At 48.9% G+C, this 15,989-nt stretch overlaps 1 pseudogene; it reads left to right on the top strand.

The window, feature by feature from the left end:
* The first annotated feature begins 14,948 nt into the window (after nucleotides 1–14,948).
* LOC144808268 (18S ribosomal RNA) overlaps nucleotides 14,949–15,989 on the top strand; it is a 1,843-nt pseudogene continuing 802 nt past the window's right edge.

Raw genomic sequence — 15,989 nt, 5'->3', positions numbered from 1 at the left:
CATTAATTCACAACCCAATAACAGTACATATCAGCTGAGTTTATTGCATCATGCAAGCAAGTTAGTTCTCCCCGTGTGTAATAATAAAATAATGTGTGCATTTTACTCTATGGTTGGGTAATTTCACAAAACATGCAATCAGTAAATATTAACGTTATGGGACATTAACTTTACGAGGGGTACACAAAATTTTGCGTTTGCCACCGCGCTCCATCACAGCTCCCTCAGTTACCCAGAGATAAGTGCTGCTTCGGTAGGACATATGGATTTTGTTCCCCAAAAGTGTTGGGTAGTGCAGTATGCGTTTATGCTTCGATGGAAAACACCATATAACTTTTGCAAACAAAATTGTGTTTTATACATTCTAGCTTTGTCGCAACGCTAAGTACTAACAATTATGACATAGTGAAAAAGAATTCATGAAATGTAATGACTGTTTGCACCTTGCTGAATCCAAAGGACAATTAATAAATATCTTTGTTGTATATTTATAAATGATGATTTTAATCATATTAAAGTTTTATTTCAATATCAAATCCAAATGAGTTCACATTATGATTTCCTAAAAGCAGTTACTTTGAGAAAATGAAGAACCACGCGGATTTGCTTACCTCTTCACGCTGAACTTTTAAGGTGCATTTACATTGAACATTATTCATAAAGATTTGATTTGTCAGGGAGTAGATGTACCTTACTCTTGGTTTATTCTGGGTATTCATGAGCAAGCCATACTAATGTAGTAAATATTTGTGAAACGGACTTCTTACAAAGAATCCCCTTTTTTTCCTATCGAGGAAAGGGTCTCTTTTCTCCCAAGAAATAGTTATTGCTTCCATCCGCGGGTACGCGATGATCACGCATAAACCACCCACACAACCCCAGGGCACAGGCTTTAAGATGTCTCGCAATGCCAGAAACTGTGTTGCAGTGTGTAAATGAAAGTCTGTCTTCTACAAGCACAGCATTACATATATACAGCACACATTAATTCTCTTAGAAAGCTCCGTATTAAAAGGTTTTTCCAAGTTTCCTTCATTGTAACTGAGCAATAATTTGCGTGAGATCACCCCAAGGCACATATTGACTTCTAAATTAACCATTTCCTGTTAACTCTAAGGCAGTTGAATTAAATGAGATTATGCGATGAACCCCGAAAATTTCCTGACAAATGGGGAATTGGCAGGGAGACAGTAATTTTGGGTTGGCTGTCAATAGCAATGCCTTATCTCCTCGCGTTTTCCCTTGGACATTTTAGCTCTTCAATATCAGAAATCTCCAAAGTAAAAAATAATCTGTTGTGTTTCCATAGACTTCATGATTCCCGGACTTCCTGGCCCATATGGAATTTTGGGGTGCTCATAATGAGGCCTTGGCATGTGTTGGCTAATTTGTGACTGTCATTTTATTTCTTTAAACAAAAACAGAATTCTCAAAATATTCATATAGATATTACATTATCTATATGATCGGGGGGGCTAGGTTTGCTGCCCAAGATGGTGGTGGCTTAAGCAACGTGCTCCGGGCCGGGGCAAGAGATCCGAACTGAATCCGACATTCCCTGCTATATTCGACGGCTGCCTGACAAGTAAGATACTGCCTGTACCCGAGTGCAATGCTCCGCTAATAATTCTGAGTCTCGGATTGGGGCGCAGACCGGAGTCCCAGATCTCGAGAGGCTCTGGCGACACATTGAGCCTGGCTGGTAATAGTGACCTGCGCTGCAGCAGACTCGCCTAATCCTGATGCCGGGCTGCATCACCTTGGGACTGGTTGGTGTCGTTACTTGAGCACTCAGGCCCGGGCCCTCCATTCGATACTTGCATTTACTGCCCGGATTGACCCCCAGTGAGTGCCCACATGCTCTGTAACCTGTGATGCTCTGAGGCGCAGCTATCCTCTCCCCACTATGCTGGCCGGAGTTCCAGATAGTGAGAAGCTCCGGCGAGATGCTGGGCCTGGCTGGTAGGAGGGGCCTGCGCTGCAGCGGGCTCACCCAATTCTGACGCCGGGCTACATAGCCCTGTGTTCGGTTGGCGTCGCAACTTGAGCCCCCGGTCCTGGGCCCTCCATCTGCTAATTGTATACACCGCCCGGAGTGGCCCCCAGTGAGAGCTTGCATGCCATGCAACCTGGGATGCTCTGAGACGCAGTTATCCTTTCCCTGTAACGCTGTGTGAATATGCCTGCTTCGTGACTGCTGTCTGTCTACTGCTGACAAGGGAGCCTTTCCCCCCGCTTTGGCAGCGCTGCTTAGACCCTCAGTGGCAGAGCCCCCTTTTCGTCAAAGTGCGGCATGGATCCACGGGGCAGCGGACTGGGCCTGGTACAGTTATGGGCCTGACTCCCACCTTGTAAATGTAAATGTACAGGAATTTATATAGCGCAAATCACCAAGCGGTTTCTAAGCGCTTGCTTAGGGAACCCGTCCTGGTATTCCCCTGTGAGATAACCCCGGCAGGGTATCCGCAAGGTGAAAGCCAGGCATCCCGCCGCGAGGGGCCGGTGTGGAGATTAAGCAAGCTATTGCCCAGAGTCGCAGAGTGTGAACCCGTGAATCGAGTAGGCACCGGAGCGAGAATTGTCAAGTCCACGGACATTTTTAGGACTCAAGACCCTGCCGAGCCGGGAATTGAACCCTGGTCCTGGGCTGACCTCTGCTTCCAGGTCTGCCTCCTCTAACCAGTGAGCCACACTTCTCCACACCTTACCCCCATGGTGTCTGGTGCTCCTGGGTGTTTGCCGTGGATTGTTCGCGGCAGCGAGGAGCCTTTGAGACAGGGTTGAGAAAGTGTCCTGTTAGTGGAGCGCAAATTTTGCCCATGCCGCATTGCGCCTAAGCTGGCCTTCGCAATCACTACTGGACTTGAATGGCTGACGGAAAACCGTGACACTAATCGGGGCAGTGCTGTGGAGGTCCCGGAGTTTGTATGATTGCCCGATCGGCTCCACAGGGGGGCCTACATTGGCAGGGCAGTGGGGACCCTCTTGTGGTGTCCGCTGGGGAGGCATAGACTTGTGTGGCACCGGCTGGCCAGAATAAATCATAAAGCAACATGCACTCTACTGCCTCCCTCCCATTCTTGCCTCTGCCCACCTGTGCTGTGTCTTCATAGAGGCAATCTTGTATAATACCAGCTGGGCACCGGCTTGATTCGCTTACTTGACACTGAGTGGAGAGAGCCCCCCCCACTGACTGGCTGGGTTGGAGTGCCAGCACCGCACCTATAACGGCCGGCGCACCAGTCATCATGGGCAGAGGCAAGCCAAAATCAACCTCAAGATCCGGGAGTGCTGGGTCGCTCTTGTCACCCTCCGAACATTCCCCGGGGCGTTCATGTCGCTCTGTAGAGGGAGCTGTCTCTAATCCTCCAGAGGACAAATTAGATATGATTTTGAAGTAAATATGAGATTCCAGAACTGCACTGGAAAATCAGTTGGGCACGGTCTCTGTGGAGCTCAATCTGCTCAATGACGACCATAGAAAATTGGCGGATGAAGTGAAGACCGCGGAACAAACATTGGACAGAGTGGTGCCACAAGTGACCACCTATGAAGAGCAATTATGTCAAATGCGTCAACAGATCGACTCCCTCCAGGCCTGCGTGGATAATGCAGAGGGTCGGGCCTGACTTAATAACATCAGAATAGTTGGCTTCCCAGAGGATTCTGAAGGCCCTAACCCGACGATTTATATAGAGAACTGGTTCAAAATGACAGTGGCCCCTGTCGGTTTATCTGCACACTTTACTGTCGAGAGAGCTCACCGAGTCTGGCGTGGCGGCCAGTGCCTGGAGCAAGTCCCTGCCCAATATTGGCCAGAATCTTGAACTATAGGGACCGTGACCATCTGTTACAGGTAGCATGCGACAATGGCTCACTACAAGTAGACAATGTGAAAACCTCGATCTTCCAGTGCAAATGTTTCTCATTCATGGAAGTCAAGGCACGGGTCTGTGCAGCAGGTCTCACCTTTGCCTTACTTTTCCCGGCCTAATTGAAAATCATATATAATCAGCGCTCTTTATTTTTTGATACACCGGAGAGTGCTTGGGATTGGCTGGACAGAACCTTCCCCAATACTTTGCCTGTTATACGGATGGACTCTACACAGCCAATATCACAGCGTAACTCCCAGAGACATAGAAGAGGACTCCTTACACAGTGCACGGGCTCCAGTACACCGCCTCGAAAGCAGGTGATAGAAGGTAGGCAGGAGGCTCTTCGAACTGCTATGACCTTCCAGCCCACTCGTCAACCTATCAGCACAAGCCCTTCAGTGGAGGCCAACTCAGACTCAGGCGGAAGTGTGGCACTGATACCGCCAGTGTCTACCCAACTGAGTAATGACCCATTGAGATGACCGGTTTGTGGTAACCTTAGGTCATGGCCCCAGCCCGGTTTGTCTGATCACTACACATATGATATGTAGGCTGTAACCTTACCTCCACAACAGGATGCACTAGCATATGCAACATTATGTAAGTTGGAGATAATGTATTTGACCAACAGAATAGGGACGACATGGTGAGTTCCCCCGGCCTGGCCTGTCCTGGTCGATTTCATGTATTGTTCATCCCTTGTTCCTTTTTATTCTGAGAATCAGCCTGTTTGAGAACTGGAAAAGGCCTTGATACATATGCCTCATAGTGTAGAAAAATATACTTTAATTCCTAATCAAACTTCCTGATACATTTGGCATTCAACATGTTTTTCAATATTTTTACCTGGTTTTGCTTATTTTAGAGCGATCTAACAAAGACGGCACTCCCACACATGAACAGCCACACTTTGTTCCTGTTTATAACCACAAAGATGCTATCATCCTTGTTATCATCCTGTGAGCACAAATGCTCACATGTGGTAAACATCGAAAGATGGTTTCATGAATATCAGAACAAAAAATTATTTGAAAAAAAACAAACCACAGGAACATATTGAGAAGACAAATAAACATTGTTAAACGTGTTCTTGGGGTGTATTTTTCTTTAAATTAAAAGCTTTCTTCAATAAAATATAACATGTGCATTCAGTAACAACGATTGGTAGTGGAACAAGTTTAAAAAAAATGGGTACCTCTCTGAGTTGGTGTACAATCTCCCTGCCTCCTAATCCTACATAGTTCCTTTGCCAATATTCTATCTCTAAAGGATGTGCTCATATACTTTTTCTGCCAGAGGAACCTGAACAAACTCATCCTATTACACCAGCCAGCTTCATTCCCAACAATTGTATTTATTGATTTTAAATATCTCTGAATATCACAAAACCTTCCTTGCACCAGAGGAACCCAGGCTTTCTTCCATTTTCAAAGGTGCATCTCGCAGAACAAGAGCACCACACAGCCAATCACAGCTTCTGGGCACCGAGGGGTATATGCTAGATGATTGAGTTGTATGACCAGCTATTTTCCACAAACCAACCTGAAAACAACAGTTGATTGACTAATTAACCATTCTGCAGTTCCTGTCAGCTTATGATTATGAGGTTGGATGCCCCCTTTCTGGACCAAGTGCCTCTCTCTATTTGCAGCCACTCCATAGCTTCTCAAAAGAGGGAATACACAATACATTTAAGAAATTCTCAGAAAGTTCAATAATTCAAAACTGTTCATCATGGTTGGATAGACAAATAATTGTTTCTTCTTTTCAGTCCACCATGAAGCAGGAGCCATAATATGGTATGCCAAATAGTTTTATTTATGTTCATCAAACATCGTACTCCAGGCCAGCCAACGCATTTCGTCCTGAGGGGGACTTCATCAGGGTTCGTAAAGTCTCATGTTGTTTTTCTGGATATATTAAGAACCAGAATAAGTAAGGCAATCGTGTAGAATCACTCCCAAGTGGCTCCTGCAGAATAAAGCAGAGTGGCACACGGTGGCACCGCCACACCGAATCTACTAGTGCAACTCGCCATTATTCTGCAAGACTAAAAAACAGAAACAATTATTTGCCTATCCAACTATGATCAACATTTTTTAATTATTGAACTTTTTGCGAATTCCTTAAATGTATTGAGTGTTCCCTATTTTGTGTTGCTTTCTGTTCATATTTGGTTGTTTCCGAGCAGTGTGATCACAAGAGGTTGAGCGCTAACTTTCTATACCGAAGTATTGATACCAGTACAACCATCCACAACCAGCACTGCTCTATTTTTTTGCAAATACTCTATAACTTCTACTATGGTGCTGGTGGCATGGAAATAAGCCCTAGTGATTTATTTACTAAAAAAAAACTTCTGCGGCCGCTACTATGCTCAGTAATTATCAGCTGAATTGTCTACTTCTGTTTCCAATCAAGATAATGGAAACATTCACCAATCAATAGTTATTTCACTTTCTTGAATCTAAATGACTGCTGGGTATCTCCTCATCTGGCTTTCATCCCTCCATATCGCGGAATCTGCCTTAGTCATGGTACTTGATGATCTATGAATATTGACAGACCAGGGCAAATGTTCTGCCCTGGGCTTACAAGTTTTATCTGATACTTTCAATACCATTTCGTATGCCTTGCTTCTGGTAATTGTTACAGAAACTAGTACCCGAGGCTTTGTGCTAGCTTGCATCAAGGATTATCTCCCAAATATATCCCAATCTGTCTATCATACCACTTTTAAACCTGAATTTAAGGCCATCACTGCTCTTTTTAATGTTTATGTCCATCATTTGGCAACACTTATTTGCTCCTTTGGCCTAAAGGCCATCAGCTAACCAGAGGATACACAGATTCTGCTTTCTATGGACAGCCATGATTAGAACATGTTTTAAATTGCATGTCTGCCGTGGTCAGCTGGATAGATTACAACTTGATTAAATTGAACACGGATAAGACAGAATTTCCAATTTGTCTCAGTGTTTGGTTGACTGATCTGGGCAACGTTCCAGCCTCTGCAACCTCTGTGGGCAATTTGAAGTTTTTCTGGATCACCAGTGTTGCCACTCCAGTCATGTTAGTAAATTATCCTCAACCTTTGTTCTTCTCATGAAACTGTGATGGAAGATCCTTACTTTTTTTCCACCTTCCACTTGACAGACAGTAATTGAGGTCACTGTCTTAAGTTGTATGGTCTACTTTAACTTGCTGTTTCTTAGGTTCCCAGGCTCCCTTCTTCATTGATTACAAGTGGTTCAACACTCTGCTGCAGGTTTGGCTCTGCAACATCCTCATCGATTTTCATTATCTGTGGCTCTTTCCAAGTTACATTGGCTACCCATTGCTAAGAGAATTGCATTCACATCCATATATCTGACATTCAGGGACTTCCATACATTTGACACCATTTACCTCTAGCACAAATTCCGACAATACTATCAATCCTGTGCCCTTAATTCCTCTGCAGTTCAAGTTTGCCAATGTGTATTACTAAGAAGTAACTCGAGTGAGATTAAAAAATGGCCTCTAAGTGAAAATGTTTAGTATGCATGCGTCTACTGCATCTATGTAGTATGATGTGATGTGCTGTCACTTGGATGGAATTTCTTGTGCTTGCGCAGTTTCTGACTAGATGGCTGCCTTGAAACTCACATGCTTGGCATCTGCTTTGCTGAAAACTAAAACAAGTTATTTTACTAATGCTAATGCGGAGAAAGTTTTAATAAGTAAATGGTGTTAGAATAGAGATAGGTGGTATACAGAGAAACCATTTATTTTTGATTTTATCATTTGTCTTTTTGACTCTTTCAATATCACGTATAAATGGGCCTTTTACGTGAGTCTGTTCCCTCCTGATTGCTGCACATGCGTAGTACACTTGAGCCAGAAGAAATGATGTGACACTTAAACACCGTCCAAGGACATAAAGGGATAGATATCCTGGAAACCAAACAACAGTCTACTGACACGCTGCGATACCCACTGACATTGTAATCACGCGGTGGGTAAATCACGTTACCATTAGGGCTGGGCATAGTTTGCGTAGCGCCACTACGCACACTACGCAGAAGTTTGGAAAAAATGTGTGGAAAACGATGGCACGTCCAGAGGGTCCGTGTGCCCGGGACAGGGTTCCCTCGTGCCTGGGCAGGCTCCCCGATGTCCCTGGCCTGGCTGGGATAGAAAGCAGGGACCGGCCCCAGGCCTGGGTTTGGGAGCCCCCGTCCTGCGGCCTGCCAAGAGTCCATCTGCCCGGGACAAGGGTCCCTGGTGCAGACTCCCCCGAGACCTGCAAGGCTCCATGGGTCCCGGGCGGTCCTCCACCATGTGGCTGGGCCCCAGGAGCACTTGCGGGCCTCCCCATGCCTGAGGCCCAGCGTGGGGTTTCAGAGCCCCCCGGAGCCCTGCAGCCCCGGAGCCCTGCAGCCACCAAGCCCTGCAGCCCCCGAGCCCTGCAAGGGCAGGCGGGAGCCCTCCCACGAAGGCTCGGGGCAGGCAGATTGGCGTTATTTTGCACCTTTCTCCTCGGCCATCTGGTCGCACGCAATGCTTTCCAATGGGGCGACCAGATGGCCGGGCTTCCCTGGAAGTCCCCATGAGGGGCCATTCGCCTCCCCGATCCCAGCGAGGGCTCCAGGAGGTCGAGCGCCTCCGCGGCCTGGGTCCCCCCGTCACTCTTTGTGCGCAGGTTCCCAGAAAGTAGGGTAGCCTTCTGGATTACTAGGGGCAAAGTATGCCGGGACACCCCTCCCTGGCTGGTGGTTCTCTGCCGGTAACCAGATGGGCTGAGCTCGGACAACATCTCTCCTCCATCCGGGGGGCTCTGGCCCACGGCGTGGCAAAGTGCCCGGGACGGGCTCCATGGGTCCTCCCGTGTCCGGGTTCAAGAGCTCCGGTGGTCCTCCCCGTGCCTGAGGTCCAGCCGGGGTCCCCGAGCCCCCAGTAAGCGAAGCTCCCGAGACCAATGCTTTCCAATGGTGCGACCAGATGACCGGGCTTCCCTGGAAGTCCCGATGAGGGGCCATTTGCCTCCCGGGTCTCAGCCAGGGCTCCAGGAGGTCGGGCGCGTTCGCGCCTAGGGTCCCCTGAGCCTGGCGGTGTGCATGAGTTCCCAGAAAGAGGGGTAGCCTTCCTCCGGATTACTAGGGACAGCGTATGCCGGGACACCCCTACTGGACTGGCGGTTCTCTGCCGGTGACCAGATTGGCTGAGCTCGGACAACACCTCTCGGTCCAGGGGCTCCGGCCCACGGCATGGCAAAGTGCCCGGGATGGGCTCCATGGGTCCGGGCAGTCCTCCCCCAGGCATCCGGGCTCGAGAGCTTCGGTGGTCCTCCCCATGCATGAGGGCGAGCTGGGGTCCCCAAGCCCCCGGGAAGTGGAGCCCGCAAGCCCTTCCCTGAGTGGGCAGATGGGAGCCCTACTGCAAAGGCTCAGGGTGGGCAGCTGGGAGTCCTTTCGATCCCGGGCATCTTGTCGCACCTTTCCCCTTGGCCGTTTGGTCGCACGCAATGCTTTCCAATGGGGCGACCAGATGGCCGGGCTTCCCTGGAAGTCCCGATGAGGGGCCATTTTCCTCCTGGATCCCAGCCAGGTATCCATGAGGTCGTGTGCGTCCGTGCCTAGGGTCCCCTCCATCTTGCGGTGTGCACAGGTTATCAGAAAGGGGGGTAGCCTTCCTTTGGATTACGAGGGACAAGGTACTCTGGGACCCCTCTGAGCCTAGCGGTCCTCAGCCGGCAGCTGGACGGGCCAGGATGCTGCCCCAGCCCTGGGCCCGTCCTCGGTTCTGCCACATGGCAGGGTTCCCGGGGTGGTGTCCGGGCCCAGGGAGGCTTCCGCTGCGCCCCCGGGCCTGGGAGCCCCGGCTGGGCCCCACGTCGGGTGCTCTGCCCCTGGGCCCCATCCCCCAGCCTGCCGCACTGCCAAAGGCCCAGCACGGGTTCCGTTGTGCCTGGGGAGCCTCCCTTTGCTTGGCAGGGTTCAGGAGCTCCATCCGGGGCCCCTGAGGGCCCTGGGGAGGGTGGCCTCCTTTTTCTCTGAGTTTGCTCAGGCAGACCTCCGTGAGGTCCGGCGATGCTGAGATGAGGGAAGGCAGCACCCAGGCCCACCCGCTGCGGCCCCAAGGGGCCCGGGTACGCACCTGCCTCTCAGCCCCTTCCCGATGGTCCTTTCTTCTCTGAGTTTTTTTACTCAGTCAGACCTCCGTGAGGTCCGGCGATGCTAAGACGGGGGAAGGTAACACCTGGGCCTGCCCGCCGGGGGTCGGGTACGCACCTGCCTCTCAGCCCCTTCCTGATGGTCCTTTTTCTCTGAGTTTGCTCAAGCAGACCTCCGTGAGGTCTGGAGATGCTGAGACGGGGAAGGAGGCACCCAGGCCCGCCCGCTGGGGCTCCCAGAGGCCCGGGTATGCACCTGCCTCTCGGCCACTTCCCGATGGTCCTTTTTTCTCCGAGTTTGCTCAGGCAGACCTCCGTGAGGTCCAGCGATGTTGAGACAGGGGAAGGCAGCACCCAGGCCTGCCCGCCGGGGGTCGTGTACGCACCTGCCTTTCAGCCCCTTCCTGATGGTCCTTTTTCTCTGAGTTTGCTCAAGCAGACCTCCGTGAGGTCCGGAGATGCTGAGACGGGGGAAGGCAGCACCCAGGCCCGCCCACTGGGGCCCATAGTTGCCCGGGTACGCACCTGCCTCTCAGCCCCTTCCTGATGGTCCTTTTTCTCCGAGTTTGCTCAGGCAGCCCTCTGTGAGGTCCGGCTATGCTGAGATGGGGGAAGGCAGCACCCGGGCCTGCCCGCCGGGGGTCGGGTATGCACCTGCCTCCCAGCCCCTTCCTGATGGTCCTTTTTCTCCGAGTTTGCTCAGGCAGACCTCCGTGAGGTCCAGCGATGTTGAGACAGGGAAAGGCAGCACCTGGGCCCGCCCGCTGGGGCCCCCAGGGGCCCAGGTATGCACCTGTCTCTCGCCCCCTTCCCGATGGTCCTTTTTCTCCGAGTTTGCTCAGGCAGACCTCCATGAGGTCTGGCGATGCTGAGACAGGGAAGGTAGCACCCGTGCCCGCCCACCGGGGCCTCCAGGGACCCGGGTACGCAGCTGCCTCTCGGCCCCTTCCCGGTGGTCCTTTTTCTCTGAGTTTGCTCAGGCAGACCTCCGTGAGGTCTGGCTATGCTGAGATGGGGGAAGGCAGCACCCGGGCCTGCCTGCCGGGGGTCGGGTACACATCTGCCTCTCACCCCCTTCCCAATGGTCCTTTTTCTCAGAGTTTGCTCAGGCAGACCTCCGTGAGGTCCGGCGATGTTGAGACAGGGGAAGGCAGCACCTGGGCCCGCCCGCCGGGGCCCCCAGGGGCCTGGGTATGCACCTGTCTCTCGGCCCCTTCCCGATGGTCCTTTTTCTCCGAGTCTGCTTGCCCCTGGAGCAGGCGGGCAGGGGATGCTAAGCCAGCAACCCCCTGCACAGAGTGGCCTGCCAGGGGATGCCCCAGCTGTACTATGATCGATTGGGTACTCTTGGTCCGTTTAGGGATGGACTGCTTGGCCAGCCTCAGCTATTATTTCGAGCAAAGATCTTCCACCCTGCATGGACTGTCCAACTCGAGGGCCTGCTGCCTGGTGGGAGGCCCTTTAACCAGCAGAGTGAAGGCCGAGTGGCCCCGGCAGCACATGCCCCCCAGTGGTCTAACCTGAGCGGAAGGGGTCGGGTGGTGCCAGGCCCTTGGATGCTGCGTGCCACACCGTCAACCCTCTCTGCCCAGCACATTTCCACAGCAGCTAGAAACGACCGTTCCGAGCGGTGCCGCCGCCGCCAGGCTCTGGCACTTCTGCGTCTCGCTCAGGCTGCGCCTCGGCCCGCCTTTCCCTCCCGGGGGAGACTGCTGGGCCTACTGGTGCCCATGCAACCGCACCTCACCACACCCCCCCAGCGAGCCCTCCCACCCAGGCGGGTGGGCTCCTTCCCCTGGCAGGCTCCAGAGATGGAGGGGCGCACGAAGGTTGCCGGTTGGGGAGATGGGCACGCAGTCCCCACCCTGTCAGCAGGTGCGACTACCTGGTTGATCCTGCCAGTAGCATATGCTTGTCTCAAAGATTAAGCCATGCACATGTAAGTACACACGACGGACACAGTGAAACTGTGAATGGCTCATTAAATCAGTTATGGTTCCTTTGATCGCTCCATCTGTTACTTGGATAACTGTGTTAATTCTAGAGCTAATACATGCCGACGAGCGCTGACCGCCCGGGATTCATGCATTTATCAGACCAAGACAACGCTAATATATTCCCTTATAGCCTACATACTTTACATATTGAGACATAGTTCATGATTTTCTCTAAGACCTTCAAAGCATATCAATTACACTTTACGTAGTTATATTTTTAACTTCTTTATTTCTTTTTTCATCATGTTTCATCTTTTTCTTTTTTTTTTAAACTGTTCAACTCTTTTTATCATTTTAGTGAGTACAACATATAGAAAATCTTTCTTTTTTTAAAAATTGTAAATTATCACTATTCTATACAGTACATTGGATTGTCCACAATACTTTTTATATATAGCACAAAGAAATTATTTAGATTTTCAAAGAAACCACAAAAAAAGGAAAACGTATGATACCCTGGTTATACAACACCAAAAAGACTAACATACAACACTCACACAAAATCATACACTTTCACACCAACCAATTACAACCAAATCTTTACATAGCAAGGTAAGCCGAAAGGTAGAGGGAAACTCTACTATGATGGGAGCCACAGAGTGTTTAGTAGGGTTCCACGCCAGGTCGACGCGCGTTTCGGTGGGTTGTAGTATGTTGCAACCACCTTCCTCAGGACCTAAACAAATATAAACTCTTCCTTTCTATGAACCAAGGTATCTGAAATAAAAAATTAGGGGGCATATTACCAACAACTAGCGATAATTATCGCTATGTTGGCTTAGCGGCAATATTTTTATCGCCGAGCTGCGGCGATTGGTATCGCTTAGGAACCTTGCTATTATCAAGGTTTATCTCCTAAGCGATAAAAATCGGCCGAAATGCATGAATATCGCTGAAAAGTCCGCGATATTCATGCATTCCCGAGCTAATGCTCTTAGCCATGTTATCCACCTCCCATTGGATAACATGCCTAAGAACTGCTATGGGGCAGGTGTTAGCTTTTGGAGATATTCGCGCTTAGCGCGAATATCTCCAAAAGTTGGTGATAGGAGATAGCGATGTTAGTGACTGTTTCCAGTCGCTAACATCTTGGAACGCCCACTTTGCATGTCATTAGTGATAAATTTCACTGACATGCAAAGCGGGGCCCAAGATGGTCGCTATCTCCTACAAGCTGTCGCTAACTGGTGTTAGCGACAGCTAGGTAATAGGGAGATCATTTTATCTCCGCTTTCTTGGCTTTTAAAGCCAAAAAAGCGGAGATAAACCCCCTTGATGATATGCCCCAAAGTTTATTGTACATATCCCAACATATTAAGAACGAAAGTCAATTCATTTTACATTCGAATCCTTTTTTATTATCATAGAATTGATTAGGTTGGAACTGGTGTGCACACATCTACCACACAGGTGTGGGAACATTAACTGCTAGCTGTCTGTTTACCAGTCATAAATAGACAGATTTCAGAAATGACATTAGTCAGAGAGATGCATCCTTGATCAACTATTACACTCACATGAAAGATAGCCTTCACCAATGTTAGAAATCCTAAAAGGTGAGCAAGAGTAAACGTATATACAAACTTTATAAAGAAAAGAATAAGAAAACGGAAAAAAAGGATTGAGTCACAACCGAATCAACAATTGCTTATTGCACTATCTCTCTCTTTACTTACACGCTAAAAGATATATTTAATATGTCCATGTGTCGACTTAAGTAATTAAATTAAGTGCCGACACCTCATAGGATCATCCACGAAATAGTGAACTGATCTCCTAGAAATACAAAGAAATTTCTCTCAGTGATAAAATTCTAGGATAACAAGTGCGAAAGGAAGAGACACCAAAAAACAGTTCTTACCTCAATTATACAAAAAATATTTTATGAGATTGTAGTAATAAAAGCGGGTGTCATCTTCCAGGGCAGGAGAAAGATTCACACTGTCAAATTCTACAAGGATAAGTATGGACCAGTCACCACTTGTTATGTAAAGCATTTTAAAGAGATTGTTAGGTCCTGAATAAGGTCGACCAAAACTAACCTGCCAATTTGTATTCCATATGTTATGCAAGATTTCTTTTTCATCTACCCATGTCAGAGTTCCTTGCGGGATGAAGGGCTTCTATGTAACTAGCTTTTTATTTCTGAAAACACATAGAACGATGCACCGATTACTATTTAAGAGTGTAACTTCACAGTTCACAGAGTTTCTTAAGAGCTTATCCGGGTGCACTGAAAGTTTGTTACAATGAACTAGGAGATTATGTATGCCATATAGTTTCAAAACGAAGGCAAATTGCTTTAAGCAAGAGCAGACCACCCACTCCTATCTGTATACCGAAAAGAAAAGACAAGAGATCGCATGCGGGAGGATCCAAAAGTCGGCAAGACAAACTGCCGAGTTAACTAAGGTTAAAGGGCTCCGCAGTCTCTTTTAGATGTAAGTACTTAACGTAAAGAGTAGATTGATTATAGCGAGGGCTAGTGCTCTCCCTAGCATAATGCAGTCTGGTGCTGTCCCCCACATAAGTTAAATTACAAACCAATACTTGGATTTGACTAAGAAAAGTAATATTAGTTCTAACGAACGCCAACTGTCACAAAGAACACCCAGCGTCATGCAAAGCTCACCTCCATTTCTGCGTATTGTCGATTCTTCCGATATCCTCTGCCCGATGACACACACAGCGAGAGCAGGTTAAAAAAGGCAGAATTATTTATAGGTGGTTTGGTGCGAGAAAGGAGTCGCGCGATACATCAGGCTGGAGGAATACGCTCAGTAAGGACAAACATGCTGGGGACCGAAACCCTCGATACAATGGGCGCCATCTTAGAGAACATCTAGGTTCCATATGTGTACAACAAAACCATCAGTTTTCCTCTGTTTGTGAGCGAATGGACACAAGTATAGGGAATTTTAATCGGCGGCCGCGACTCATAACGTCGAGTCCAAGTGCAAAGAAATAAAAAACTAAAGAAGTTAACATTTAACATGTATAGTCCATTTACTCAATTTAACAAATTATCAAATTTGTCACAGTTGCTGCTAAGAGGAATTATGCTGGTCAAATGTATACTGGTTCCTCTATGTGAATTTTATATAGTCACTAGTCTTAATACCTCGAACAGAACTGCTGGTCATAGAAATAGACGAAGGGTAACACCCTCACTTATCAGACCAAGACCAATCCGGGCTCGCCCGGCCGCTATGGTGACTCTAGATAATCTTGGGCCGATCGCACGTCCCCGTGACGGTGAAGATACATTCGGATGTCTGCCCTATCAACTTTCGATGGTACTTTCTGTGCCTACCATGGTGACCACGGGGAATCAGGGTTCGATTCCCGTAGAGGGAGCCTGAGAAACGGCTACCAGATCCAAGGAAGGCAGCAGGTGCGCAAATTACCTACTCTCGAATCGGGGAGGTAGTGACGAAAAATAACAATACAGGACTCTTTCGAGGCCCTGTAATTGTAATGAGTACACTTTAAATCCTTTAACGAAGATCAATTGGAGGGCAAGTCTGGTGCCAGCAGCCGCGGTAATTCCAGCTCCAATAGCGTATATTAAAGTTGCTGCAGTTAAAAAGCTTGTATTTGGATCTTGGGATCGAGCTGGCGGTCCGCCGCGAGGCGAGCTACTGCCTGTCCCAGTCCCTGCCTCTTGGCGCCCCCTTGATGCTCTTGACTGAGTGTCCTGGGGGTCCGAAGCGTTTACTTTGAAAGAATTTGAGTGTTCAAAGCAGGCCGGTCGCCTGAATACTTCAGCTTGGAATAATGGAATAGGACTCCGGTTCTATTTTGTTGGTTTTCTGAACTGGGGCCATGATCTCGAGGAACGGCCGGGGGCATTCGTATTGTGCCGCTAGAGGTGAAATTCTTGGAGCGGCGCAAGACCAACCAAAGCGAAAGCATTTGCCAAGAATGCGTTAATTAATCAAGAACGAAATTTGGAGGTTC

The sequence above is a fragment of the Lissotriton helveticus genome, chromosome 1_2 (genome assembly GCF_964261635.1).
Source record: "Lissotriton helveticus chromosome 1_2, aLisHel1.1, whole genome shotgun sequence".
Lineage (NCBI taxonomy): Eukaryota > Metazoa > Chordata > Amphibia > Caudata > Salamandridae > Lissotriton > Lissotriton helveticus.
Note: the sequence above shows the minus strand (reverse complement) of the source record. Positions and strands in the feature narration are given on the sequence as shown.